Genomic DNA, 25,557 nt, shown 5'->3' with positions numbered 1-25,557 from the left:
CCGGGCCCTAGAGACGGAAAGGGCACATTACGCAGTACATCCGATGGACGGCTGCCCTGGAATCCTAAAGCTGCTACCGAGTGCACTAAGGTAGCCTACGGATTCCGGAAGACTGCCTACGGCTTGCCCTTCGAGCAGTGAAGCCGCACTAGACTTATACAACCGCACATTCTTGTGAAAGGTTAAACAAACTAGCGCGCATATACGAAGTTTTATCCACTGCCGACATGCTACGTAGTCGATAAGCTTCACCTCTGCCAAGCGCGGAACAACCTACAACAAGTCCTAAAGTGTTGTGATACTTGCTACGCAACCTACGGAATTGAAAAAAGTCAAGGTTAACAGCCTAGTGGTTACGCGGACTTGTCTGCTTCTGTAAGTAAGGCATCCGGCTGCCAACTGTCACGACCCAAAAGTAACGCGACAGCGCCGCGAATCTTAAAAAAAACACATAAGAGTTGTATGCTTCAAACTTAGAACATGACAATTCTTATGTATCTTTAAAATACGCAAGGCTTCTAAAATTTACATCAAATATATATATACCAGAGTTTAAGTGAAAACCAAAACATTCAACCCATTTTTTTCTTTAAGCAACCTTTTTACAACAGAAATTCCAAAAGTTCAGTTTACAAGCCAAATGAGTGATAGGTTTAGACATATATATACATACATATTTACAGAAGCAAAAAGGATAAACACAGACAGTTTTTATTGAAACCAGAAAATCAATATTTACATTTCAAAAGTTGCTTTTCTGGTTGGAAGCTTTTAGGTTGACAAGCTACAACCGCACACCTTAGTCCAACTCTTCCATTATTTCTCGCACAGCACCTGAAAATGTAGGGGTGAGCATCACATACAATCATTTGCCCCCCCTCGGGAGGCACCCTAGCTAGGTTTGAAAATATATCTTTGTACAACGTATTAAGGAAATAATTTGCACAACAAAATGCTTTGGCATGAGTTAAAATTCATTTTATGCTTATAATTAACCATAGTGGGATCCCTGCATTCTATTTGTCCTGACAACCGAACACGCGGCCAACTACCGTACCTAAAATAATTTCTCAAGTAATAACAACACAAGGTAGGGTAGCGAGAGTGTCCACTTACAACCTATACCACATAGACACAAGTACCCTTCCCTTACGGTTAATGGTACGAGTCCGTTTGTATAGGACCCTCCGGAGGTTTAGGGGATCGAAGCCCAGGGTAGTCACACAGCTCCCTTCACTCTCAGGTTGTCATGACATTTAGAACAACATAAATCATATGCTAGAAAAACCAAACTCCTTTTTTCCTAACATGCAGTTCTAACCACAACAAAATTCAATGCATAGCTTGCACGCATCCATATTTACATACATAATACATATCGAAAATCACTAACCAGGGTGTAAGTCCCCCCTACCTGATATTCCAAGCTTTAGGTACTAACTCGTTCCACAAGTTGTTCACTCTTATCTCTTGGTCTTGCTTAAGCCAAGAAATCGCTTATTCTGAAAAAGAACATATCAATATACAGTTCACATGCACCAACATAAACCAACACATCTCAATTTCATCTGCACAGTGCATGTATAACCCCAACATAACCAATCAAATCTTGATTCACTTAGACCCCAGTTTAATTCACATTCTCCATGAAAAAGTCATATATCCAATGCCAATAAATAGCCAAAACACTCTTAAATTCCAAAACTCCAGAACTAGTAAAAATTTACCTCAAACTTCTCTAATTATGTTGTTCAACCAGCCTTGAGACTTCCAGGACCCTCAATTAAACCATATCACACTTCAACATAAATGTTTAAAATTATTACCTTGAAATCCCCCAACTACAATAAAATTTCGAATCTGCAAAAAAGCATTGAATTCTTACCTTCGTTCGTAGAGGTAGATTTTTTGATCACAAAGACGAAAACGGATTCCCTTTCGGATGTCTAAAGATTACCCGATGCGTTTCTTTTCTTCTTCCTTCGACACCCAGAGAAAACCCATCTAATTTCTATTCCTTTCTGCCCTTTTTGGGAACAGGGCACCGAACCAAAGATGAAGAAATCATCTTACAACCACACGTGTTCTCCACTCCTTTTGTTTGTTTGTTTTTTTTTTTTTTTTTTTTTTTTTTTACACACCCACTTTAACTAAACCTTTACAAGCCCAAACAACTAAATATACATTTCTGGGGGTTTTACATTCCACCCCCCTTAAAATAAATTTCGTCCCCGAAATTTGCATAGTCACTCGAACAAATGGGGATACCTTTGCTTCATTTCAGATTCTAACTCCCATGTAGCTTCTTCAACTCCGTGATGTTGCCACCTTACTTTGACAAGTGATACACTTCGGTTTCGAAGCTTCTTTATTTCTCGATCAAGAATACAAATTGGACCTTCAACATATGTTCTATTTGGCTCCAACGGTAAGTCCACCCATGGCTTAATATGCTGAATTTCTGGAGCACTTTTCTTCAATTGGGAGACATGAAATACATTATGAATATGACCAAGTTGAGGTGGCAGCTCCAGTTTATAAGCAACATTCCCTACTCTTCCAATTATCTTGAAGGGACCAACATATCTGGGTGCCAATTTTCCTTTCACTCCAAATCGATGTATTCCTTTTTGAGGGCTTACCTTCAAAAATACAAAATCACCAGAATGAAATTCCAATGGTCTTCTTCTCCTATCTGCATAAGACTTCTGTCTACTCTGTGCAGTCTTGAGTCGATCATGAATAAGCTTAACCTTTTCAGTTGTTTCCTTTATGATCTCTGGACCCAAAACTATTCGATCTTCTGTATCAATCCAACAAATTGGTGATCGACAAGGCCTTCCATATAGAGCCTCGTAGGGTGCCATACCAATACTACTTTGGTAACTATTGTTGTAGACAAATTCAGCAAGTGGAAGATGGACACTCCATTTTCCTCCAAAATCCAAAATACAAGCTCTCAACATATCTTCCAAAATTTGGATGACCCGTTCTGATTGTCCATCAGTTTGTGGATGGTATGCCGTGCTCAAATTGAGTTCCGTACCCAATTCTTCTTGTAACTTTTCCCAAAGACGTGAAGTAAATCGAGGGTCTCGATCAGAAACTATTGTTTTAGGGATTCCATGCAATCGAATAATCCACTCAATGTAGAGCTTAGCAAAGTAGTCGATAGGTGAATTCATCTTCACGGGCAAGAAATGAGCACTCTTCGTAAGTCGGTCTACTACCACCCAAACTCCATTATGCCCTTTATTTGAGCTCGGTAGATCAGTAATAAAGTCCATCGTAATGCTCTCCCACTTCCATTCTGGAATAGCTAATTGTTGCAGCATACCAGATGGTTTTTGGTGTTCGATCTTCACTTGTTGGCATATTGAGCATTGACTAACATAATTGGCTACCTCTCGCTTCATCCCTTTCCACCAATACCTTCTCTTCAGATCTTGGTACATTTTATTGCTTCCTGGATGCATTGCAAATCGAGTATTGTGAGCTTCCTTTAGTACTCGCTCTCTTACTCTCTTATCTTTAGGCACAACCATTCTTTCTTTATATCTTAGACCACCATCTTCATAAATCTCCCACTCTTCTGATGCTTCTTTGGACCTTATCTTTTGCTTCAACAACTCTATTTCTGGATCATCATTCTGTTTAGCAATCAGTTCTTGTTCTAATTGAGGCTCCAATTGAAGATTAGTCAGAACACCTTCCCCCAAAACCTCAATGTTATATGCTTCAATAGTTCCAAACATGTCATTTTCAGCCAACATTAAACTTGACAATGTACTTCTTGTTTTCCTACTCAACGCATCAGCCACTACATTTGCCTTTCCAGGATGATACAACAATTTGAAGTCATAATCTTTTATATACTCCATCCATCGCCTTTGCCTTAAGTTCAGATCACGTTGAGTAAACAAGTATTTAAGGCTTTTGTGATCTGAATAAACATAAAATTTACTACCGTATAAATAACACCTCCAAATCTTCAAGGCATGAATTATAGCAGCCAACTCCAGATCATGAGTGGGATAGTGCTTCTCATGTGTTTTCAACTGTCTTGAGGCATAAGCAACTACCCTTCCATTTTGCATCAGCACAGCTCCTAATCCTTGTCCGGACGCATCTGTGAATATTTCATACGGATCCTCACCATTTGGCAACACCAATATTGGGGCAGTAGTCAACCTTGTCTTCAATTCTTTGAATGCATACTCACAATCTTCACTCCATGCAAACTTTACCCCTTTCTTTGTCAAACCTGTCAATGGAGTTACAATCTTGGAGAAGTCCTTTACAAACCTCCGATAATATCCGGCTAACCCAAGAAAGCTTCGAATCTCAAAGACATTTTTAGGTCTTTCCCAATTCAGTACTGCTTCTATTTTACTTGGATCAACTGAAACTCCTTCTCCAGAAATTACATGCCCAAGAAAACGCACTTCACTTAACCAAAAAGCACACTTTGACTTCTTTGCATAGAGTTGGTTGTCCAGTAAAGTTTGTAGAACTATCTGCAAATGAGTCTTATGTTCCTCTCGAGTCTTAGAATACACGAGAATGTCGTCGATGAAAACAATCACAAACTTATCCAAGTAGGGTCGAAACAGACGATTCATGAGGTCCATGAATGCAGCAGGTGCATTCGTCAATCCAAACGGCATAACAACAAATTCATAAAGACCATAGCGAGTGCGAAAAGCTGTTTTAGGAATATCTTCTTCTCGGACCCTTAACTGATGGTAACCAGACCTCAAGTCGATCTTTGAGAAGTACTGTGCCCCAACAAGTTGATCAAACAATTCGTCAATCCTTGGCAAAGGATACTTGTTCTTTATTGTCACCAAATTCAACCTTCGATAATCCACGCACAATCTCAAAGTCCCATCTTGTTTCCTTACAAATAGAACCGGCGCTCCCCAAGGTGAAGTACTTTCTCTTACAAATCCTTTCTGAAGTAACTCTTCTAATTGCACCTTAAGTTCCTTTAATTCCATCGGTGACATCCTATATGCTGGCAAAGAGATGGGTTCAGTTCCTGGTACCAAATCAATTCTGAACTCCACTTCTCGATATGGCGGAACACCTGGTAAGTCTTCTGGAAACACTTCAGGGAATTCATCTACTACAGGAATCATCCCCCACTCATTAGTATTCTCTTCAGTAGACACGATTTGTGCATAACATAATAATGCCTTGTTGTTCTGAAAACAATTCTTCAATAATAAACTCGGTGTCGTGCAGCTTTCATTCACCCTTAGAGAGATTTCCTTCCCTTCAGGGGTCACAATTCTTACTTTTCCCCTTCCACAATCAATTTGAGCTTGGTATTTTCTTAACCAATCTCAGATCAATTCATACTTCGTCTTTTCCAAAGGATACAAATCTGCTGTAAGAACTTGATCTTTCACCATCAACTTACATCCCTTAAAGATTTGATTTATAGAGATTTTCCCCAGCAACAGTACAGTTAGGGTCAAAGGTTTCGTCACTGGTTCAGGTTTCAACCCTAAAGAACTAGCCAAACATACTGATAAAAATGAATGTGATGCACCAGTATCAAACAGTATTCTAACTTCAGTATTGGAGAAGAGAATCGTACCATTCAGAACCATCTTGTTACTTGTGGTAGCTTCATCATCTTCGGTTAAAGCATACACTCTACCTCTTTCTTTCATAGGTACACGATTTTGAGCTCCTCGACCTTGGTTCCCTTGGTTGATCTTCTGAGATGCTTGCTGATTTCGTTGTGGCTGCTTAACCGTTTCTGTTTTAGCTCCATGCTGAACTTGAGGTCGATTAACAACTGCAGAACCAGAGCCTTCTCTTTTAGGACATTTTGGACTAATATGCCCAAATTCACCACAAGTATAACATTCGGGGCCAGCTTGCCTTTTACTTGGTCTTCCACTGCCATTAGAACTTCCAGACTCTTTTCTCACGTTCTTTTTACTCTTGTTTCCTCCAGATGCACCAGCTGAGGCTTTCTTCTTCAAAAAGCTGAGATGATCTTGCTCAAGTGCATAAGCAGCATCTACAATCTCCCTGTAAGTCTTTGTTCCTTGACCCACAATATACCTTCTGATGCCATCTTTCAAGCCCAACATAAATTTTACTGCTTTCATATTTTCATCAGCTACTAGAGCCTTTGCATATTTACCCAACTCTGTATACTTAGAGACATATTCAGCCACTGTCATATTGCCTTGCTCCAGTTCAAAGAATTCTTTAATTCTTGTTTGTTTCAGAGCAACCGGAAAGTACCGATCATAGAAATGTTGCTCAAAATCTTCCCAAGACATTTCTTTATTTGTATTTTGATCACATACGGTATCCCACCATGAGTCAGCTTCACCTTCCATTACATGAGTAGCTAACTTGATTCGATTCTTAGCTGGCACTTTCAAAATATCAAGCTTCTTTTTGATGTTCTTGATCCATGTCTCCGCCTTGTCAAAATCAGGTGTACCGTAAAACTTCATAGGCTTCAATTTCAGGAAACGATCAAGATAGGTAGCTTCTCGCTCACTTTCTTTTTCTTCCTCATTTCGCTGGTTTGTTAATTGACTAGCCAAGAAAGCTTGAAATAACTCAGCCATTTGTTGTGCATTAACTTGTGGGTTTGGCTGGACGTTAGGTAGATCGACATGATGCTCCTCAGGGGCATTTGGTGGTGTGCGAGGGTTGTCTTCAGGTTGTGGCGGCATCTTGTCAACAAAATCGATAAGCTGAAACAAAAGGCATAACTCAAGAAAATATATATATCGAAAGAAAACAAATGACTCAAGAAAACAAATGTTGCAAAAATTTTCTGGTTGCTTGTTATTTTAAAACATGTTATAAACCATGTTCTGATACCATTTTTTCTGTCACGACCCAAAAGTAACGCGACAGCGCCGCGAATCTTAAAAAAAACACATAAGAGTTGTATGCTTCAAACTTAGAACATGACAATTCTTATGTATCTTTAAAATACGCAAGGCTTCTAAAATTTACATCAAATATATATATACCAGAGTTTAAGTGAAAACCAAAACATTCAACCCATTTTTTTTTTTAAGCAACCTTTTTACAACAGAAATTCCAAAAGTTCAGTTTACAAGCCAAAGGAGTGATAGGTTTAGACATATATATACATACATATTTACAGAAGCAAAAAGGATAAACACAGACAGTTTTCATTGAAACCAGAAAATCAATATTTACATTTCAAAAGTTGCTTTTCTGGTTGGAAGCTTTTAGGTTGACAAGCTACAACCGCACACCTTAGTCCAACTCTTCCATTATTTCTCGCACAGCACCTGAAAATGTAGGGGTGAGCATCACATACAATCATTTGCCCCCCCTCGGGAGGCACCCTAGCTAGGTTTGAAAATATATCTTTGTACAACGTATTAAGGAAATAATTTGCACAACAAAATGCTTTGGCATGAGTTAAAATTCATTTTATGCTTATAATTAACCATAGTGGGATCCCTGCATTCTATTTGTCCTGACAACCGAACACGCGGCCAACTACCGTACCTAAAATAATTTCTCAAGTAATAACAACACAAGGTAGGGTAGCGAGAGTGTCCACTTACAACCTATACCACATAGACACAAGTACCCTTCCGGAGGTTTAGGGGATCGAAGCCCAGGGTAGTCACACAGCTCCCTTCACTCTCAGGTTGTCATGACATTTAGAACAACATAAATCATATGCTAGAAAAACCAAACTCCTTTTTTCCTAACATGCAGTTCTAACCACAACAAAATTCAATGCATAGCTTGCACGCATCCATATTTACATACATAATACATATCGAAAATCACTAACCAGGGTGTGAGTCCCCCCTACCTGATATTCCAAGCTTTAGGTACTAACTCGTTCCACAAGTTGTTCACTCTTATCTCTTGGTCTTGCTTAAGCCAAGAAATCGCCTATTCTGAAAAAGAACATATCAATATACAGTTCACATGCACCAACATAAACCAACACATCTCAATTTCATCTGCACAGTGCATGTATAACCCCAACATAACCAATCAAATCTTGATTCACTTAGACCCCAGTTTAATTCACATTCTCCATGAAAAAGTCATATATCCAATGCCAATAAATAGCCAAAACACTCTTAAATTCCAAAACTCCAGAACTAGTAAAAATTTACCTCAAACTTCTCTAATTATGTTGTTCAACCAGCCTTGAGACTTCCAGGACCCTCAATTAAACCATATCACACTTCAACATAAATGTTTAAAATTATTACCTTGAAATCCCCCAACTACAATAAAATTTCGAATCTGCAAAAAAGCATTGAATTCTTACCTTCGTTCGTAGAGGTAGATTTCTTGATCACAAAGACGAAAACGGATTCCCTTTCGGATGTCTAAAGATTACCCGATGCGTTTCTTTTCTTCTTCCTTCGACACCCAGAGAAAACCCATCTAATTTCTATTCCTTTCTGCCCTTTTTGGGAACAGGGCACCGAACCAAAGATGAAGAAATCATCTTACAACCACACGTGTTCTCCACTCCTTTTGTTTGTTTGTTTGTTTTTTTTTTTTTTTTTTTTTTTTTTTTTTTTTTTTAACACACCCACTTTAACTAAACCTTTACAAGCCCAAACAACTAAATATACATTTCTGGGGGTTTTACACCAACCCTATGGCTAACAACTTTGCAAAGTTCTACACCAACACCTACGGCTGCATAGGCTACGCGAGTTTGTCTGCTTATAAAAAAGTAGCATGCCTGCCACTGGTCTATCAAGTCTAAAGGTTAGGGCATGAACAAAAGAAGTGAAGATAAAGAAAAACAAAGGAAAACATGTTTATAAACAACTAGCAAAGGCCGAAAGAGTTCAAGCAAAACAAAAGCTACAAGGAAAAACAAAGAAAATCCTAAAGGCTACCTAAAATACTACACTACAGCAGCTTGGACATGCCACGACTACTCGGTCGCCACACCTTCAACAGCCGTAACGCTCTTAGCAGCGGCATCATCCGACGCTTCACCCCTGGCTGCCCCAGTCTGGGCACTAACTTCTCCAACTACTTCACCAATGGAAGCCTTAAAAGTAAAAGCAAGCAAGTCTTCCGGAGAAATAGAGAAGGTCTTAAAACCACGACTAACACGGACGCGCTGCAGCTCATCCACTCTCTTCTTAGCATAAGTAGCGAAACGAAGCTCAGAAATTGCAAGCTTAAGATCTTGAATCTGAGGCGAATCAATCTCAGTAGCAAAGGGAGCAAGCTTTGGCGCCACTTTAGCAGCAGAGTCCACCTTACCACTCTTCATAATAGCAAGTCTCTACAAAGGTGAACCGGACTTGGCTCCCAAAGAACGTCCTGGTACAGACTTCGGCACTGGGGGCATGATAAAACCTTTACGCTGAGCAATCTTATCCATAATTGTACTAGCCATTCTCAACATGGAAGACGCCACATGCTCAGATCTAGCAGCTTTATTTTTCTTCCCATTAGAAGAAGTCATGTCAATCACATACCTCTCGGTAGCAAGCGGACCCTCATGAGCAGCAGAAGAAGTCTTCAGTTTTTTCTTAACTAGGCATCTCATGAGCAGGCGAGGAAGATCTCTTCTTTCCATCTTCATTCATAGTAAGCTCCACGATAGCGATCAAACGAGCCAATGCATCCGCCTTGATCCTCTTTACCTCATCTTTCGGGAGCAGCCCACCTTTCTTTCAGCAAAGAAGACTAAGCAGCCAACGACATTCATGGTACTCAGCAGGGGAGCTCAACCCAGCATTCCAGCAGGCAGAAGGCCCGCATGCCCAACATTCCAGTAGCCCATGAGACCCGCAATCTCCTTATGTCTCTTAATCGCCAGCCTGGCCCGAGTCAGGTCTAAGAGCCCAAAGGACATGAGCCATGCGGCTCGCCTAACATTGTGCCCTAGCACCACAATCCTCGACCCCAGCTGCACAAGCTGCCCTTGGCTCAAGCCAAGCCAAGCTGCCCAAGCAGTGGTCCCTGCCTCGACATCTCCTCAGCTCATGCCGAGCCAGCTCCTGGCCCCTGCCAACCGACGTGCCGCACCACCCCGACGGCTACCCCGCAATAGCACTATCCAAGAATAAGGCAAGAAAAATTAAATTTTTCTTACATTGGTGCGGCACGAAGAAGACGAAGAAAGCAACGAAAGACGGTCATTTGCACGGGCAAGATGTAGAAGATTGCTAGAGGAGGGGGAACAAATATCCTCTAAGCTATCTCTCTCTTGTAAGAATGACCTAATTTCCAATTAAAGAGAGAATCAACATCAAAATAAGAAGCAATCCTACGTTTCTTGAAACAAAAAGATCTCTACACCTGCTGCCCTTTCCTACGAGCATCCCAACAGGTGTGGGGGCATTTGTGGAGCCAAAAATATTCACTAGGCGACACGTGGACTTTTGGACAAAAGAGGACAAAAATACCCTTGAGGCATACCGGGATTCCTACGCGCGAGCAGTGGGCAATCATCTTCCAACCACATCAAATCCTTTCTACAAGGTAATTCCCAAACACATTCCTTTTAAATTATGTTAATTGGCTAATTAATGGGTTTATTGCCTAATTAACCCATTAATTGTCAATTAAACCATCAATTATATCCAAATAACCACAAAATACATCCAATTCAACCCTAAAACTAGTCAATGGCCGGCCACACCCTTTGCTCTTCACCTTTTTTTTATGTTTTCCACTTTATTACCCCATTTATACAAATAATCAATTTTGTAACTCCTAATTAAACCTAAATTAAACCCAAAAAACCCTATTCACCTCCTATCCCTATAAATATACTCTCATTCTCACCAAAAAAGCCAATTCCAACACTTTGGCAAAAATCCCAAAATTCTCTAAACACTCTTTCTCTCTAAATTCTAACTTTGGCATCGGAGGTTCTTCGGCCAAAGCCCCCCCCATTCATCGTGGGCGCGTGAGGCTCTTGGCCTTAACCTAAGGTGTTAATTGTTTTGTAGGTGCAAAATTGTCCAAGATCAAGGAGGAAGAAATTTGCATCCACAATCCATACATACAGTTACAGAGAAATACGATCAACATCAGTGTGGACGTAGCCCAAACATTGGGGTGAACCACGATACATCTTGTGTTCTTTACTTTCTTGCAGATTCACGGTCAAATTTACGTTGTTCCAATACCTTCCGATTTTGTGCATCAACATTTGACGCCATCTGTGGGAATCGACATGAAAAGCTACGTTGGTTCTCTTTCATTTTTTTCATCTCACCACTGTGAATCTGTACAACCCAAGAACCTAGAACATCCCTCCTTGGGCTTTTCTGAAAAACCTCCACAACCCAATCCAACGGCTTTTGGCTCCTCTTACCTGACATACCACCAAATATCCGTACCTCCTCAACCAAACCCAGGAATGCCGCCAATCCCATTCTCTCTCTCTCTTTTGGTCTGCTCATAAAAGAGCCCCAAAGATTCTTTCTTTTTTACAGCAAGTTCGCAGTGCTCCAGCTGGTGACGATCAGCAACGATGCACTCCAGATCACGCCGGACTCAGCCGAAAACTTCACCCTCAACAACCGCTCAGTTCTGCCATTTCTGGCGAGGGCCTGGCATTCCTCATCGCGCCGGATATGACCATTCCGGTGACCAGTCACGACCAATACCTCGGTTTGACCGACGCCACCACAGATGGCGATATCCCCCCACATTCTCCGATCGATCGATGCTGGCGGGATTTGATGGTGGCGATAAATGGGTTGCATAAGCTCCAAACGGGTGGCTGCCTCGGCATCTCCTTGTTACGAGTACCTGGCCATCGTCGCCGGTAATGGCTCCGTCCTCCTCGAGCCCTCTTCGTCCTCCTTAAAAAAGAACAACTCCGCTTCCACTGCCAGCAACAACAACAATGTTAGTCGATCCAAAGCCAAACCAAAGTCCAAATCGAACTCTTCGGAATTTAAGAAGAGTGGTAGCAAAAGGGAACCACATAATCAGAATCATCGTCCGGGCATGTGTCAGAGGATCGGAACGTCATCGGCGGCAGAGAGTCGAAGAAGAGTAGGAAGGAGAAGGAGGGGTCTTATCACAGCCATAATAGTCACAATGGCAGGAAAGGTAGTGCCTTTAGATTCAGATTGGGTTTTTCAAGTCGTTCTTCTTTGAAGGCTGAGCAAGTCTTCGCCGGCTGGCCCTCTTAGCTCAGCGCCACCGCCGGCGAGGCCATTTACGGGTGGATCCCCCTCAAAGCTGATGCTTATGAGAAGTTGGAAAATGACGAACTCTTTGGCAACAACTATGGAGCTCTGTGGCCCCGTGATGGCATGCCAGGGCTTTGTGCATGACCCCATGCCTATTTTTTTTTTCTGAAAAAAGCTACAGGAAAAGGAGCAAGTGGGTGTATTTAAAGAGACTAATTTGTTGTTGATTTGAAGGTGGACGATATGGAAAAGCTAAAGATGTGTTTGCTGTAAAGCAGGCATGCAAATCTACAAAGATAAGACATCCACTATCCCACTAAAAAAAGAAAACCCACGAGATAACATGCAAAAGTATCCCACTGAACAAACACTCACGAGAAAGAGTCATAGCTTATTATATGTGCTTAGAAAATGGAACAGGGTCAGAAAGGGATGAGTCAGAGAGGGGTGAGTTCTATTAGAGCGGGGAGATCAAGAAAAGAAAATGGGTGGTGTCGGAAAGGTTGTCCAAATAGCTGTCACTTTAGAGAAATGAATATTGCCCTTTTACAGCTGGAGTATACTGACCTTTACAACCAACAAGCGGAAGAGGAAAAGCAACGAAGAAGAAGATAAGCTTTCTCAATAATAAGTCTATTATTATTCATTTTGTCTACCATCCACCACAAAAAAAAAAAAAAAAAAACATGGGCAAAATGTCGGCAAGCCCAAAATAGTGGGCTGGAATGTTATGTGGAGGGCGAAGACCCATATGCCCAAAAGAGCCAAGCCCTATGACTTCAAACTCCAACCTCCATCCCTCCACTTAAGGTTCACCCTCTATTCTCACCAACCAGGTGATCAAAAGTACGTCCAGTACTTCAAAATTATTCGACAGCATGCCGCTATTATCACCAACCAGGTGATCAAAAGTACGTCCAATACTCCAAAATTATACATGAGCATCACTCATGTCAATCATACATAAACATTCATGAGCATCACTCATGTCAATCATAAATAAACATTCATGAGCATCACTCATGTCAACATCCATGAGCATCACTCATGTCAATCAACATAAACATTCATGAGCATCAATCATGTCAATCAGCTTCGAAAGCTTCATGTACAAAGCTCCAGCTTCGAAAGCTTCATTTACAAAGCTCTGACTTCAAAAACTTTATTTACAAAAGCTCCAGCTTCAAAGCTTCACTTTCAAAGCTTCACCTACAAGCTTCAGTGCACGGTATACAAAGACCGCCTCCGAACAACCTCCACTTCGGCCCATACATGGATTGAATTTGAAATCTTCAGCCAACAGACTCTATTGACTGAAGACTTGGAGGACTACACTATGTACCAAATATTAGGCTTCCGCAACTGGGCCTCATGAAAAATACTCTTGGGGGACTTAGCCCATCATTTATGTATTGAGGAGCGAACCCTTATTCTATAAAAGGGACTCCCTCATTTTCATTAGAGAGCATCCATTATTCATGTATTGAAGAGCGAACCCTTATTTTATAAAAGGTACTTCCTTACCTTCATTAGATAGCATCGCCGGCAGCTGAGCAACCGCCTTACCGCGAGCATCACTCCTAACCCATCACTTATGTATTGAGGAGCGATCCCTTATTCTATAAAAGGGACTCCCTTACCATCATTAGAGAGCATCGCCGCCTGCTGAGCAACCGCCTCGCCGTGAGCATCAACGCTAGCCCATCATTTATGTATTGATGAGCGAGCTCTTATTCTATAAAAGGGACTCCCTCACCATCATTAGAGAGCATCGTCACCTGCTGAGCAACCGCCTCGCCGTGAACATCAACTCTAGCCCATCATTTATGTATTGAGGAGCAAGCTCTTATTCTAAAAAGGGACTCCCTCACCTTCAACGCCACAAGCCAAGCCAACCAAGGCAACATAAGCCACAAGCTGAGCGGCCTCGCAACATGTGCTACTTCTAGTTGAGCATCATTTCACATTGAGCACCGCCCCATATCAAGTATCAATTCTAGACGACAACTGGTTACTTCGGCCCACACATAGACTGAATTTCAAAGTCTCCAGCCAAAAGACTCTCTTGACTGATGACTTGGGGGACTACTGTTGGTATCATATTATATTGGGCCTTGTTACTTGGGCTTCCAGACATTGAACCCATGATTCATGTAAAAGGGGAGGAGCTTTTAGTCTATAAAAGGGTCTCCTCACCCTCACAATGAAGAGGTCTCATCCTCACATACAGAAGCCACAAGGCTCACAAATCAGAGAAACTCTCTCAAACTCTCTCTTTCTCTGTGGGACTCCCCCTCACACTTGTAATCCATACATACAGTTACAGAGAAATACGATCAACATCAGTGTGGACGTAGCCCAAACATTGGGGTAAACCACGATACATCTTGTGTTCTTTACTTTCTTACAGATTCACGGTCGAATTTACGTTGTTCCAAGACCTTCCGGTTTTATGCATCAACAAACTGTATGGTCCATTGCCAGTGGACTTCTTTAGCAAACTACCATCTTTAACTTTTTCTCCGGCAGCACACCCCAGATATTTATTTTCCTTCAAAAATTACAAAAGCTTAAAACACTCTTTTTGTGTTCTGCACCTTGGAAAGAAATATTTGCCCAGGAAGGAAATACTAGTTGGGAAATACAAGCAGTTGGGACCCTTCCACATGTAAAGACTTTGTGGCTCCGTGAAATGCCGGAGCTGATGCATCTAGGGAATGAGAACTCCTTTCTAGCTGATGATCCAATTTTTCCGTACTTGAATGAGTTAAGCGTGTACTATTGTGGCCAATTAAAGAATCTAAGTCCATCGACAATATCCTTTTAAGAGTCTAATGCGTTTGAGCCTATGTCGAACATCTTTTTTCTTTTTGGTAAACAATTTTATAGGACAACAATAAGGTCAACAATGCTTTATGGCATGGAATGTTGGGCAGTGAAGCATTAACATGTACATAAAATAGGTGTAGCCGAGATGAGAATGTTTCGTTGGATATATGGGCACATAAGAAAGGATAAGATTAGGAATGAGGATATTAGAGGTAAAGTAGGAGTAGCCGAAATTGAAGGAAAGATGAGAGAAAATCAGTTACGGTGGTTTAAACATGTGAAACGAAAGCCTATTGACGCTCCAGTTAGAATATGCAATTACGGGACAGAGGTTCAGGGCCAAAGGGGTAAAGGAAGACTTTGGAAAAGACTCTAAGAAAAGACTGAAGAGTACTTGGATCTAACGGAAGACGTGGTACAGAACCGAGCAGAATGACGTTCTAAAATTCATACAGCCGATCCCACTTAATGGGAAAATGCTTTGTTGTTGTTGTTGGTAAACAATTTTTGGAGATATAGTAAAATAGAGGTTCTAAATTTTAGTACTACAAAGTTGGGAAAAAGAACCATTTTGGAGGCTTTGGTCTTATTGTGAGGTTTTCTTCATGAAGAACATTCACCTTGTGTTAAGGTACCATATTGTTAGGGAAATTATCTATTTAAATCATATTTTATAAACTATATTATGTGATTGTTGATGATTGAATTATTAAGTGTTGATTAACGTAACTTATACCATATTACTTAAGTTTGTGAAGTTGAAGTCCGTAGACTTTAGATCAAGGAGAATGTTAGCCGGACTCGCCCCAAATGCTAGTGGGACTCGCACCAAAAGAGAGTCCAGTCGGACTTACCCAGCACGCCTTGAGTCCCACTGTTAATATAACTTAAGAAAATAGTAATTTAAAATTATATTTCTCTCCACTTGCTGTTCTTCACCCTTTCATATTCCCGATGAAGCCAAAAGCATTGTAAAAGCCTTACTCTCTTCTCTCCAAAATTTACAGCTCTACTCTCTCACACTAAGGGGTGGTTTAGGAGTGAGGTGCTTAAAAAAAAACATCCATGAAAAAAAGCTGTGAGGGTTTTAGGTGTTTGGTAAACTAAAAAAATGACTTATTTTGGAAGCTGCTGTGAGAATAAGCTGAAATCAAAGGAAAAAGCTGAAGCTACTATTTGCAGCTTTGGAAAACTGGCTTTTTTTCAAAGCACACGGAGCTACAGTGCTCCTTTAATGAAAAGACCCACTATCAGATTGCTTTTTTTTTTCCAAAAACACTTTTACAAAAAAGTTTACCAAACACTCTACTGATTTATTTCATAGCCGCTTATTCTCACAACAGCTTTTTTTCAAAGCACAGCAATACCAAACCAGCCCTAAGAATTGGTAACCATGGTTGTCTTTTTTCAAATATCCATCAAACTATACTGGGCAAACCCAGGATTTGAATCTGTAAACAAAAGAAACAAACCAAGATTTGAATTTTGAAACTAAAAAAAGTCCGGGGTAAATCTACAATTTGAATTTGTCTCTCTCTCTTTTCCAAAATTATTAATTTTTCTGTGGGTTTCTCCCTACACCTTTTTTTCCTCAAAATTTTTTCATCGGAAATTTGTGAATAATTGTATATATATTTTGTGGATTATGAATTAGTGAGTTTGGTTGATGAGTTTTTAATGGAGTTTTTGTAACTTTGGAGCCACGACCCTTTCATGATTTGGAAAGATTTTTCAATGTAACCATTACACGAGGTGATACACCACGTGTTCTTGTATAAATAGTGGGTTATGTGTATTAAAAAGTTAATAACATAAAAATTAAAATTTTTCACCACTTACATAAAAACACGTGGTGTACCATATTCTCATCACAATTAAAAATTTCTCCATAATTTGAGAGATGAAATGAGAACTTTTGTACAGATTTCCAGGTTTCATGGTTTGAGAAATCTCTCCCAACGTTGTCTTCTCTATGGTACGACGTTCTCTCTCACATTTCTCAATACGCCAACTAATACAGCCATTTTCTTACCTAGGAAGTAGGAAATGCCTGCCAGAATAAGTCCTCATTTAGTCTTTTTCAATTGCAGACTACATTGGGCTTCTCTATCGTACCACGTTCTTTGTCACATTTCTCGATACGTCAACTAATACAGCCATTTTCTAACCTTGGTCTTTTTTAATTGCATACAACGTTGGGCTTCTCTATGCTACCACGTTCTCTCTCTCCTGCATTCATTATCTCATCTTCTTCTGCTGAGAGAGCTTTTCTTCCCATCCATTTCTCATTATTTGCTCCGATCTTCTTATTACATACACTTGTCTCGTTTTGGTTTCTTCATCACAGCAACCTTCTTTAGCTTAATCTACTTTGCTTTACTTCCAAAAGTGAAAAATCAATTTCGTTGCTTTCCTGTGTTTCCTGATTTCATTTTCTGCCAATTTCAACTTCTTGTCGCTCGGTTTTATTTGAAAAGAAAAAAAAAGGTAAACATATTTTGTTCAGCTTCATATACCAACCGATTGTGCTTCGGCGTTATGTAAGCAATGGAATATAGAGAGATAAGGTATATGGTACGTCTTTTGATTTTTCCTTGTTTTTATTCTCTTCCTCTGCTCTTTATCGGTTTTTTAGCTGTGTGTGCAGATTTGCCCATTTTGTTTAACCCAAATTATTGCTTTACCAGTCAAGTTGAGATTCAAGTCGAACAACTGTCAAGTCTAAGTCGTATACATTGGCTATGATATTGATAGCGTGCTACGGTGAACATTGATGGGAAAGTCAACCCTTTGGAACCCTAAAATCTTTTATCTGAAGTCGACAAACTTCACGTTCACAAATGTAAGTTTTAAAGTTTATGCAAGTCACATAAAGCACCAACAATAACATATTTAAAATAGAAAACTGAGTTTTAGTTCTTAAAAAATATGACTTTTAAACCAAATTCTAGCTTAAGATTAAAATCTAATTTAGTTCCTTAACACATTTAATAACCTCATAATTATATTTTCATGTTTTTTTTTTTCCTAATGTTAATATTAACTACATTTAATTATATTCTTTTTTGAATAGAATACGATTGCTTTTATTCATAAACTCAAGGGAGTAACATATCTTGGTTGAGAACTTGCCAAACAACATCTGGGGGTTCCTCAAACAAAACTACATCAGAACAATTATGCAAACTTAACTTGGCGAGGCCGAGTGCCACTCCATTATAAGAATGAGGAATAATATCCCAATAACATCTGGGGGTTCCACAAATAATATTCTGATATTTTATTTTGTTACAGTAATTTCATTTATATAATATCCCAATACACTTCATGTTATTCATTTAGGTATGTTAATACATTTTGGTATGTCCATTTCGATGGAGGCATTTAAGTACATTAATTCAATATAATATTATTTAGCACAAACATTTTCGTACAAACATTTAGGTACATTAATTCATTATAATATGTTTCGGTACAAACATTTAGGTCAGGGACGAAACTAGATTTCTTCTAGTGCGGGCAACCTGAAAAACAACTAAGAAGACCTTATTATAGTATGGCTTATACCAAATATGATATTGGAGATGATTTCATATGACAATGTATCGCAATTGCAATGTTACAAAAGAATTAGTAGTAGTTGAAAGTGGCAAATTGATGAGAAAAATATTAATACATGACAAGCGGATGAGGGGTTTTTTCTGTTTGAATGACAGAACAAAAGCACTTTTGCTCATATTATATTTGATATATAGTAGAAGTAGTATGGTATATATGCTTGATATTAGGCACATATATTTTCTTCAAAGATAACACATGAATATATATAATTGCAGTATGCAGCTTAACCAACAAATTACTTGAGGAGGTGGAGGCCCTTTATTCGAGCCTGGCCTACAGCTTAACCTAGAAAGTGACATAACCAAGGTATATTAATTCATTTAATATATTTTAGTATAGTCATTTCCATACAGACATTTAAGTACCTTAATTTAATATGTTACATTTCGGTACAGACATTTAGGTACATCTTATATTTCAATACAAACATTTAGGTACATCAATTCCTTTTAGTATATTTTCGGTACACTTATACATTTACATGTTTCTTATGTGTCATTATTTTATTTTTTCAATGTTTTCTCATTTATGTACATTTATAAGGATATAATTGGAGGAAGTTAAACAAAATTAATAAATTCAAATATGTATATTAACAAATTCAAATATTTAATGGGAGATATTGAATATTATACACATTAAACATTATAACAAAAATAGAATATGAATTGGAATTTGAATTAAAAGCACACATCTAATAACTAAATAAGTATGTCACTCAGTACTACGGTCTGGTGGTACTTCTTCACTTGTAAGTGAGAAGTCTTAGGTTCGAATCTCGTGGATGGCGAATTCGATACCAAATTAGGTTGTTAATTGTGTGGCTTAGCCGAACTCCCCCCTTCCCTTAGTGTAAAATATATCGTTGTACGTACTAAAAAAAAACTAAATAAATATGTAATCTAATACCAAATTTTAATTAAATCTTTTTTTTTCCAAGTATTAAAGTTCAAATACCTCTATTTAAACTTTATGACAATCCAACCATTGTGTTGCCATTGTTCACAAAATGGAACGACGGTCAATTACAATTTTTTCGATCAAACATTTGAATTTGGAAAAACAATCATAGAAGTAAGTTCATAATATAGAGGGCCGCTCATTGACATTAGAACATGCTACAATTATTAGTCCACGCCTCGCGACTTGCAGTGGTTTGACGATCGGGGGAATCCCTGACATTTCCAAATTAGGGTTCACGAAATGCTTCGCCCCTCTCCCAAAGTCTTGCTCTCGTTCCCATATCTGTGCTTCATAAGGTTTTTTTTTTGGGGGACCGCATGCTTCACTTTGGTGGTGGTGACGACAGTGGGCTTCGCCAAGAAAAGGCCGGTTGATGGCTAAGCTCGCGGGTTCACCCTAAAGACAAAACATAGAGATTTGGATTCAATATCTTGAAGCACTACTACTTTCGTTTTGAAAAAGTGTATCACCCTAGAGGAAGGGCTTGATCTTCTCCTTGAATGGCACCTTGAAAACTCCTTCCCTTGATCCCCTTTGATGGTTGAGCAAGTTCTCCATATGTTACAAAAATACAAAACCTCTAAGTTTCAACACCGTAAGGTTGATGTGAAGAATAGAATTATTTACAACTGAATTGGTTGCTAGCTAATTCACTTGTAAGTCCGGCCTTGGTAGTAAGATTTAAGATGAGGACGGCTATAACCATATCCAAAACCATAACCAAATATTATTTACGGTTTTTCCCCATAACCAAAATATACCCGAATTTTCATACCCAAATCTAATACATTCGGACGGTTATCCATGGTTATTGGTTTTAACAATTATAATTGTCATCCCTAGGAAGGAGGATGGCTCCGGTGAAAATTATATAATTTAAAGAAAGTATTGAGTGCAAGTTAAAAATTGGTATATAATGAAAGGCATATGGGAACTAAATAATTAATATTTTAACACATTAATTATTGAGCTTTAACTAGTGGTAGAGTTCACATGTCAACTAATGAATGGGGAAGGCAAGTTGGGAAAGCTAAAAGGAGAAGGTAGCTTTTCTATTTTTTAAAAAGGGGTCAGATAATGGCTTCGTCATGGCATTTCATTCTTTCGGGGTCGGAAAGACTTACAGAGGCATTTCAACTATTTCCTGACCATCATCATGTTATTCACCAGTACTAGGAATCGAACCCATGACGTGTTGTGTGGATTACAAACGTGAAATTCGTCTCTAACCACTGAATCACTTCGTGATGATTAAATTTTTAATTAATTATGTATACACCAACCTTTTACTATGGACACCCTTCAGTTTCATTTAATGAAAAATAATACATACACTCATATGTACAATTACTATAAAAGACTTACTAGACTTTTTAATATAATCTTAGGAGGTGTAGTCAATTAAGTTTCTAATTAGGATGTAGTCAATAGAGTGTTAAAAGACTTTGAAATCATGCTGTAGTCAAAGTAGGATTTAACAGGATTTAAAAAAAAATCGTCTAAATCAAAATGTAGTCAATTAGGATTAAAAAGAGTCCATGCAAATCCGTAGGTGTTCACAATGTCATAGATTTTGTAAGGTTTAATTTTTTTAATTTTTTTATTTTTGATAAAGAAGAAATTTATTAAAGCTTAAAACCTTTAATACAACCGTTTTCAATACAAAAAAAATTAAAGGCCTCTATAGCCAAAAACGGAAGACAATAATCCCAAAAATAAAGGTTGTCAACACTGAGGCCCAAATGAGCTAATGTGTCCATCACAAAATTAGACTCCCTATAAATATGCTTCCAACTGATGTGTTGAAACTTAGAAGCCAACCATTTTATATCCTCTATGATAGGTTTAAGATGCTAAGGAGGCATCCAAACATCTGGCACCATCTGGACGACTTGCTTAGAATCCCCTTTCACCATTAGCATCTTCACACATTTGCACTTGGCAAACAAAAGCCCTTCCTTTAAAGCAATAGCTTTTGCAATGAGTTGCGCTTGGCTTCATTGAGTAACAGATTTAGTAGGATTTGAGAGTGAATTTCATGTATAAAAAAGGTTAAAAAGAATCTCATCTCCACCACGCCCCACTCAAGCTGACTCTTGCTTCACCAAGTTGTTCCATCTGGAGAAGGGGACGCAACTCTTGAGCATGAACCAATTGCAGCTCCATTTGGTTAGATTTATGACCTAGACACATTTATCATCATTTGATCTATTAGATGGCCAAGATTTAACGCTGCATAAGTCTATTAAATTATTAAAAATTTGTTATACGAATCTTCTCAAACCTTTCAAAATCCATATATATTTGATAGAAGTCCATAATCCTATGAAATCCAATAACTTAAAAATCAATTGAAATCCTAATTTGACTACACCCAACTTAATTCCTATATAGCCAAATTGAACAGCCACTAGGATTTTTATACAAAGAACTGTGTTCATCAAGTACAACGTTGAGTTCAACTTCACTCACCTTTTGTATATTGGATTTGGATCCTCTCCTAAGCCCAGCATCCTGAGCCTGTTGAACAAATCACATGAACCGTTGTATTTTGATCCAACAACTACAATTATTATAACTTTTAGAGGGGCATTCTGTTTGTAGTCGTTGAATCAAACTCCAATGGCCCATGTGATTTGCTCAGCAGGCTCAGGATGCTGAGCTCAGGAGAGGATCCAAATCCTTGTCTATCTCTTCAACGTTGATTTCAACTTTTAGTTTTAAAAACCTATTGAAGCTAACTTAAAAAAGGAATTAAAACAATAGACAGAGAGATGTAAACACATGTTACGAGCTGGGAGCGAATTAGGTGCAAAAAGTTATTGCTAATTATTGTTGGGATTAATCATTCAATACTACGGTATGGTGGTATTCTTCTTCACATGGAAATAAGAGATCTTAGGCTCGAATTTCGTGGATAACGAATTCGATAACAAATTAGGCTACCTATTGTGTGGCTTAGTCGAACTCCCACTCCTTCTAGTGTAAAAATATCGATGTACAAAAAAAAATGTTATAGAATTCGGGTTTAAATACATGAAATAAAATAATAAGAAATACGGGTGTGCAAAAAAAGCAAAGTGGGTGTCCAAGAGAGATGGAAAACGGGTTAAACCTCACAATGGGCTATCAATAATGTGACTCAATTTCTCTTTTGGAAAGAATCGAACCTAAGACTTCTTACTTATAAGTGAAGAAAAATAACACTAGACCGTAATACTAAGTGGTTGTTAAAAGCTTATTTAAAGAGCCTATTTGAGATGATCTAGCGACACACTTAACAATCTCTTTTCCCTCTATAATTGGCTAAGAGAATTCAATGAGCCTCTTTTGGACTTAATGAACTTAAGTTGTCTCACAACTTAAATTCTCGCCATTTAAGAGAGATTTTTCAGTGTACCTGGAATACGGGGTAATACACTATGTGTCATTATATAAATAGTAAGATACCTGTGTTAAAAAATTAACAACTTAAAAAATAACATTTCTCACCACTTATATAACAAGTCGTGGTGTACCATTCGTGTTCTAGACACAATGAAAAATTTCTCACATTTAGGTCTTGGTCAATGAACCTTGAAGTCCGTGGCTAATTTCAAATCCAAATGAATTCTCAATGTCCGGAAGATTAATTGACTTTTAATTCAATCTCTTCAGAATTAACTATTTAATGGATCCCTAACAAAAACTTCAACCGGTGCTGTATTGTAGCTCGAGCTAGCTAAATGAACAGCAACAAAATTATTTTGTTGAAAAGCATGAACCAACTGATGACGCTCCAGCTGATCCTTCATATTTCAGTAGCTACTCAAAATTGTAAAATGAGGATGAAAATCATTTGCCATATTTTGCTTAATCAAGTTGACACCACCCACTGAATTCATCTTAATAATAAGCCTATATACGCCTTTGTTAAAGCAAGCTTAAGGTCAAAATAAAAACTCTACACCTCTACCTCCATAACTTGTCCCTGCCCCAAATTGGCAGAAAATCTCCCTAACCAATCACCACAATGATCTCTAAGAACTCAACCATCCCCAATTTGCCTAGAAGTCATTCTTCTTAACCATCAATATTAATCTTGCACCATCCTAGTTGGCTTCACAGAAGCTTTTGAGGACACCTTCACCCATTCAGCAGCATCCCTTACTAAAATAGCTTAAGGATCCCTTGGCATAACATAATTAGTATAAATTTTTTTGTTGATTTCTCCATTTCAAAATATGCCAACAACTAAAGAGAAATAAAATGCACAAAAAACTTTGATTGATAACCTTATATGCACCTTAAGATTAGCAAGCAACCAAGCTTGAATGTTCAAATCAAAAGAGTTTATCACATAACAAGGAACACTAAGAAGCAGCCAAACATATTCAGTCTTATAACAATTCCTGAGAATATGGAGAATAGATTCAACATGCCAAGAACAAAAAGTGCATGAAGGATTAGAGGTCAAACACTTCCTAGCCCGCTGTTCATTAGGGACCAATCATCCAAGACTCTCTTTGAAATAAGAGACCATAAGAAGTCTTCACAAAGAAAACACCATTCGAAATGCCATTTCAAATAAGTTAAAGTTTGTCCCTTCTCACACCAAGGTTACCAGCAGGCCAACTAATGATTTTCTTTCTTCACCATATTCTCAGATAGTACACTTCTAAGCTTTGACAGATCCCACTAAACCTTTTGAAATTTTTTAGAAACTTTGCAATTAGAATTTAATTGATGATCTTAACCATTTTAAGACAAAAAAAATTGATCTTTGTTGCCGAAATTAGATTTGTCGAAATCAACCCAATTCAGTCCAAATTTTCATGCTCGCAAATGTACGAATTGTAGTATAATATAATAGGCAAACACAACCTCGTTCCAACTGAGATCGAGTCAATTCTAATTGCCTAGCTTAAGTTGAATAGCACTTGAATTCAAAATATTGATTATAAGAAAGAATTGCAAGGATTGAGTTCTTGATTTAAAAACACTGAAAAATAACAAGACAAATAAGACTAAAGGAATAGAGATGCAAATAGAAACAAATTGTGAACGGGATGAGTGAGTTACTAGAGCATTCGATTTCATTATAACCAGTGTCACATCCCGGCCCGGGCCCTCACCACATCCCGGGTTTGACTCCACCATAACCAGTGTCACATCCTGACCATGGAATTGCTCTCGCGCGAACTCGCTTAACTTCAGAGTTTTGATGGAACTCGAAGCTAGTAAGCTCCCAAAATGTCTTGTGCTAGGTAGAGATGAGAATATACATATAAGGCTTACATGATCCATTCTCCTGGACAATATGGGATGTCACAATCCGGCCCCCACCACATCTTGAGCTCGACTCCGCCGTAATAGGATATGTGGTGGGGGCCCTGGCCGGGATGTGACAACCAATCCAACCTATTTCTAGCAGGAAATTTGGAAAAATAACCAAATTTAAGACTCTATGTAGAATTATAGCCACTTTTTTAGATTTATCATAATTATAGCCCAAAATTGATATAAAAGTACTAATATACCCTTATGTACACCTTTATAATTTTGTATCAAAATAAAAAATAAAAAAATTGAACAATTAAATCCCCTTTCTACTACAAGTTTAGAGACAGAAAACATATCGAAATCATATAATGCAGAAGAGAAATGCCAAATGAAAAATGATACAAAATTTGCAATCGACGAAGCAGCTGGTAGATAATGATCTTCTTTTTCATACTAGCTAGATGCCCCAAACTTGTAAGAAAATTGCTAAATGTAAATGAATCAATGGGTGTGGTGTGGGGCAATAAATATATAAACTGACATGTTCTCCAAGTTGTCTCAGCCATGAGTGTTCATAGCTTCCCAGACCATTTTCTTCGGGACTGTATTCAACAACTTTCCAGACCATTTTTGAATGACAATGAAAACCCTACAACAATTTCACAATAAAATGATGAATAATAAATAAATTTTTCTTGTCACACACAAA

At 38.5% G+C, this 25,557-nt stretch overlaps 1 long non-coding RNA gene and 2 pseudogenes across 3 annotated transcripts; 2 read left to right on the top strand and 1 right to left on the bottom strand.

Moving 5' to 3' along the window:
* The window catches only part of LOC126634488 (uncharacterized), a 219,169-nt pseudogene that overhangs the window by 103,264 nt on the left and 90,348 nt on the right, over positions 1–25,557 (top strand).
* Positions 558–8,510, bottom strand: LOC126634512 (uncharacterized). Of its 3 annotated transcripts, XR_007627364.1 has the most exons (4): positions 8,315–8,508; positions 7,844–7,931; positions 7,069–7,304; positions 558–598 (listed from the first exon to the last, which is right to left on the bottom strand). It is a non-coding gene; the product is annotated as an uncharacterized LOC126634512 (long non-coding RNA). The 3 variants fall into 3 exon arrangements; XR_007627363.1 differs by lacking the exon at positions 558–598 and having other exon boundaries at positions 7,028–7,304; positions 8,315–8,510; XR_007627365.1 differs by lacking the exon at positions 558–598 and having other exon boundaries at positions 7,028–7,304; positions 7,844–7,926; positions 8,315–8,510.
* LOC126634490 (disease resistance protein At4g27190-like) overlaps positions 17,283–25,557 on the top strand; it is an 82,727-nt pseudogene continuing 74,452 nt past the window's right edge.

The sequence above is a fragment of the Malus sylvestris genome, chromosome 9 (assembly GCF_916048215.2).
Source record: "Malus sylvestris chromosome 9, drMalSylv7.2, whole genome shotgun sequence".
Taxonomy (NCBI): Eukaryota; Viridiplantae; Streptophyta; class Magnoliopsida; order Rosales; family Rosaceae; genus Malus; species Malus sylvestris.
This window is presented reverse-complemented; position numbering and strand designations above follow the sequence as displayed.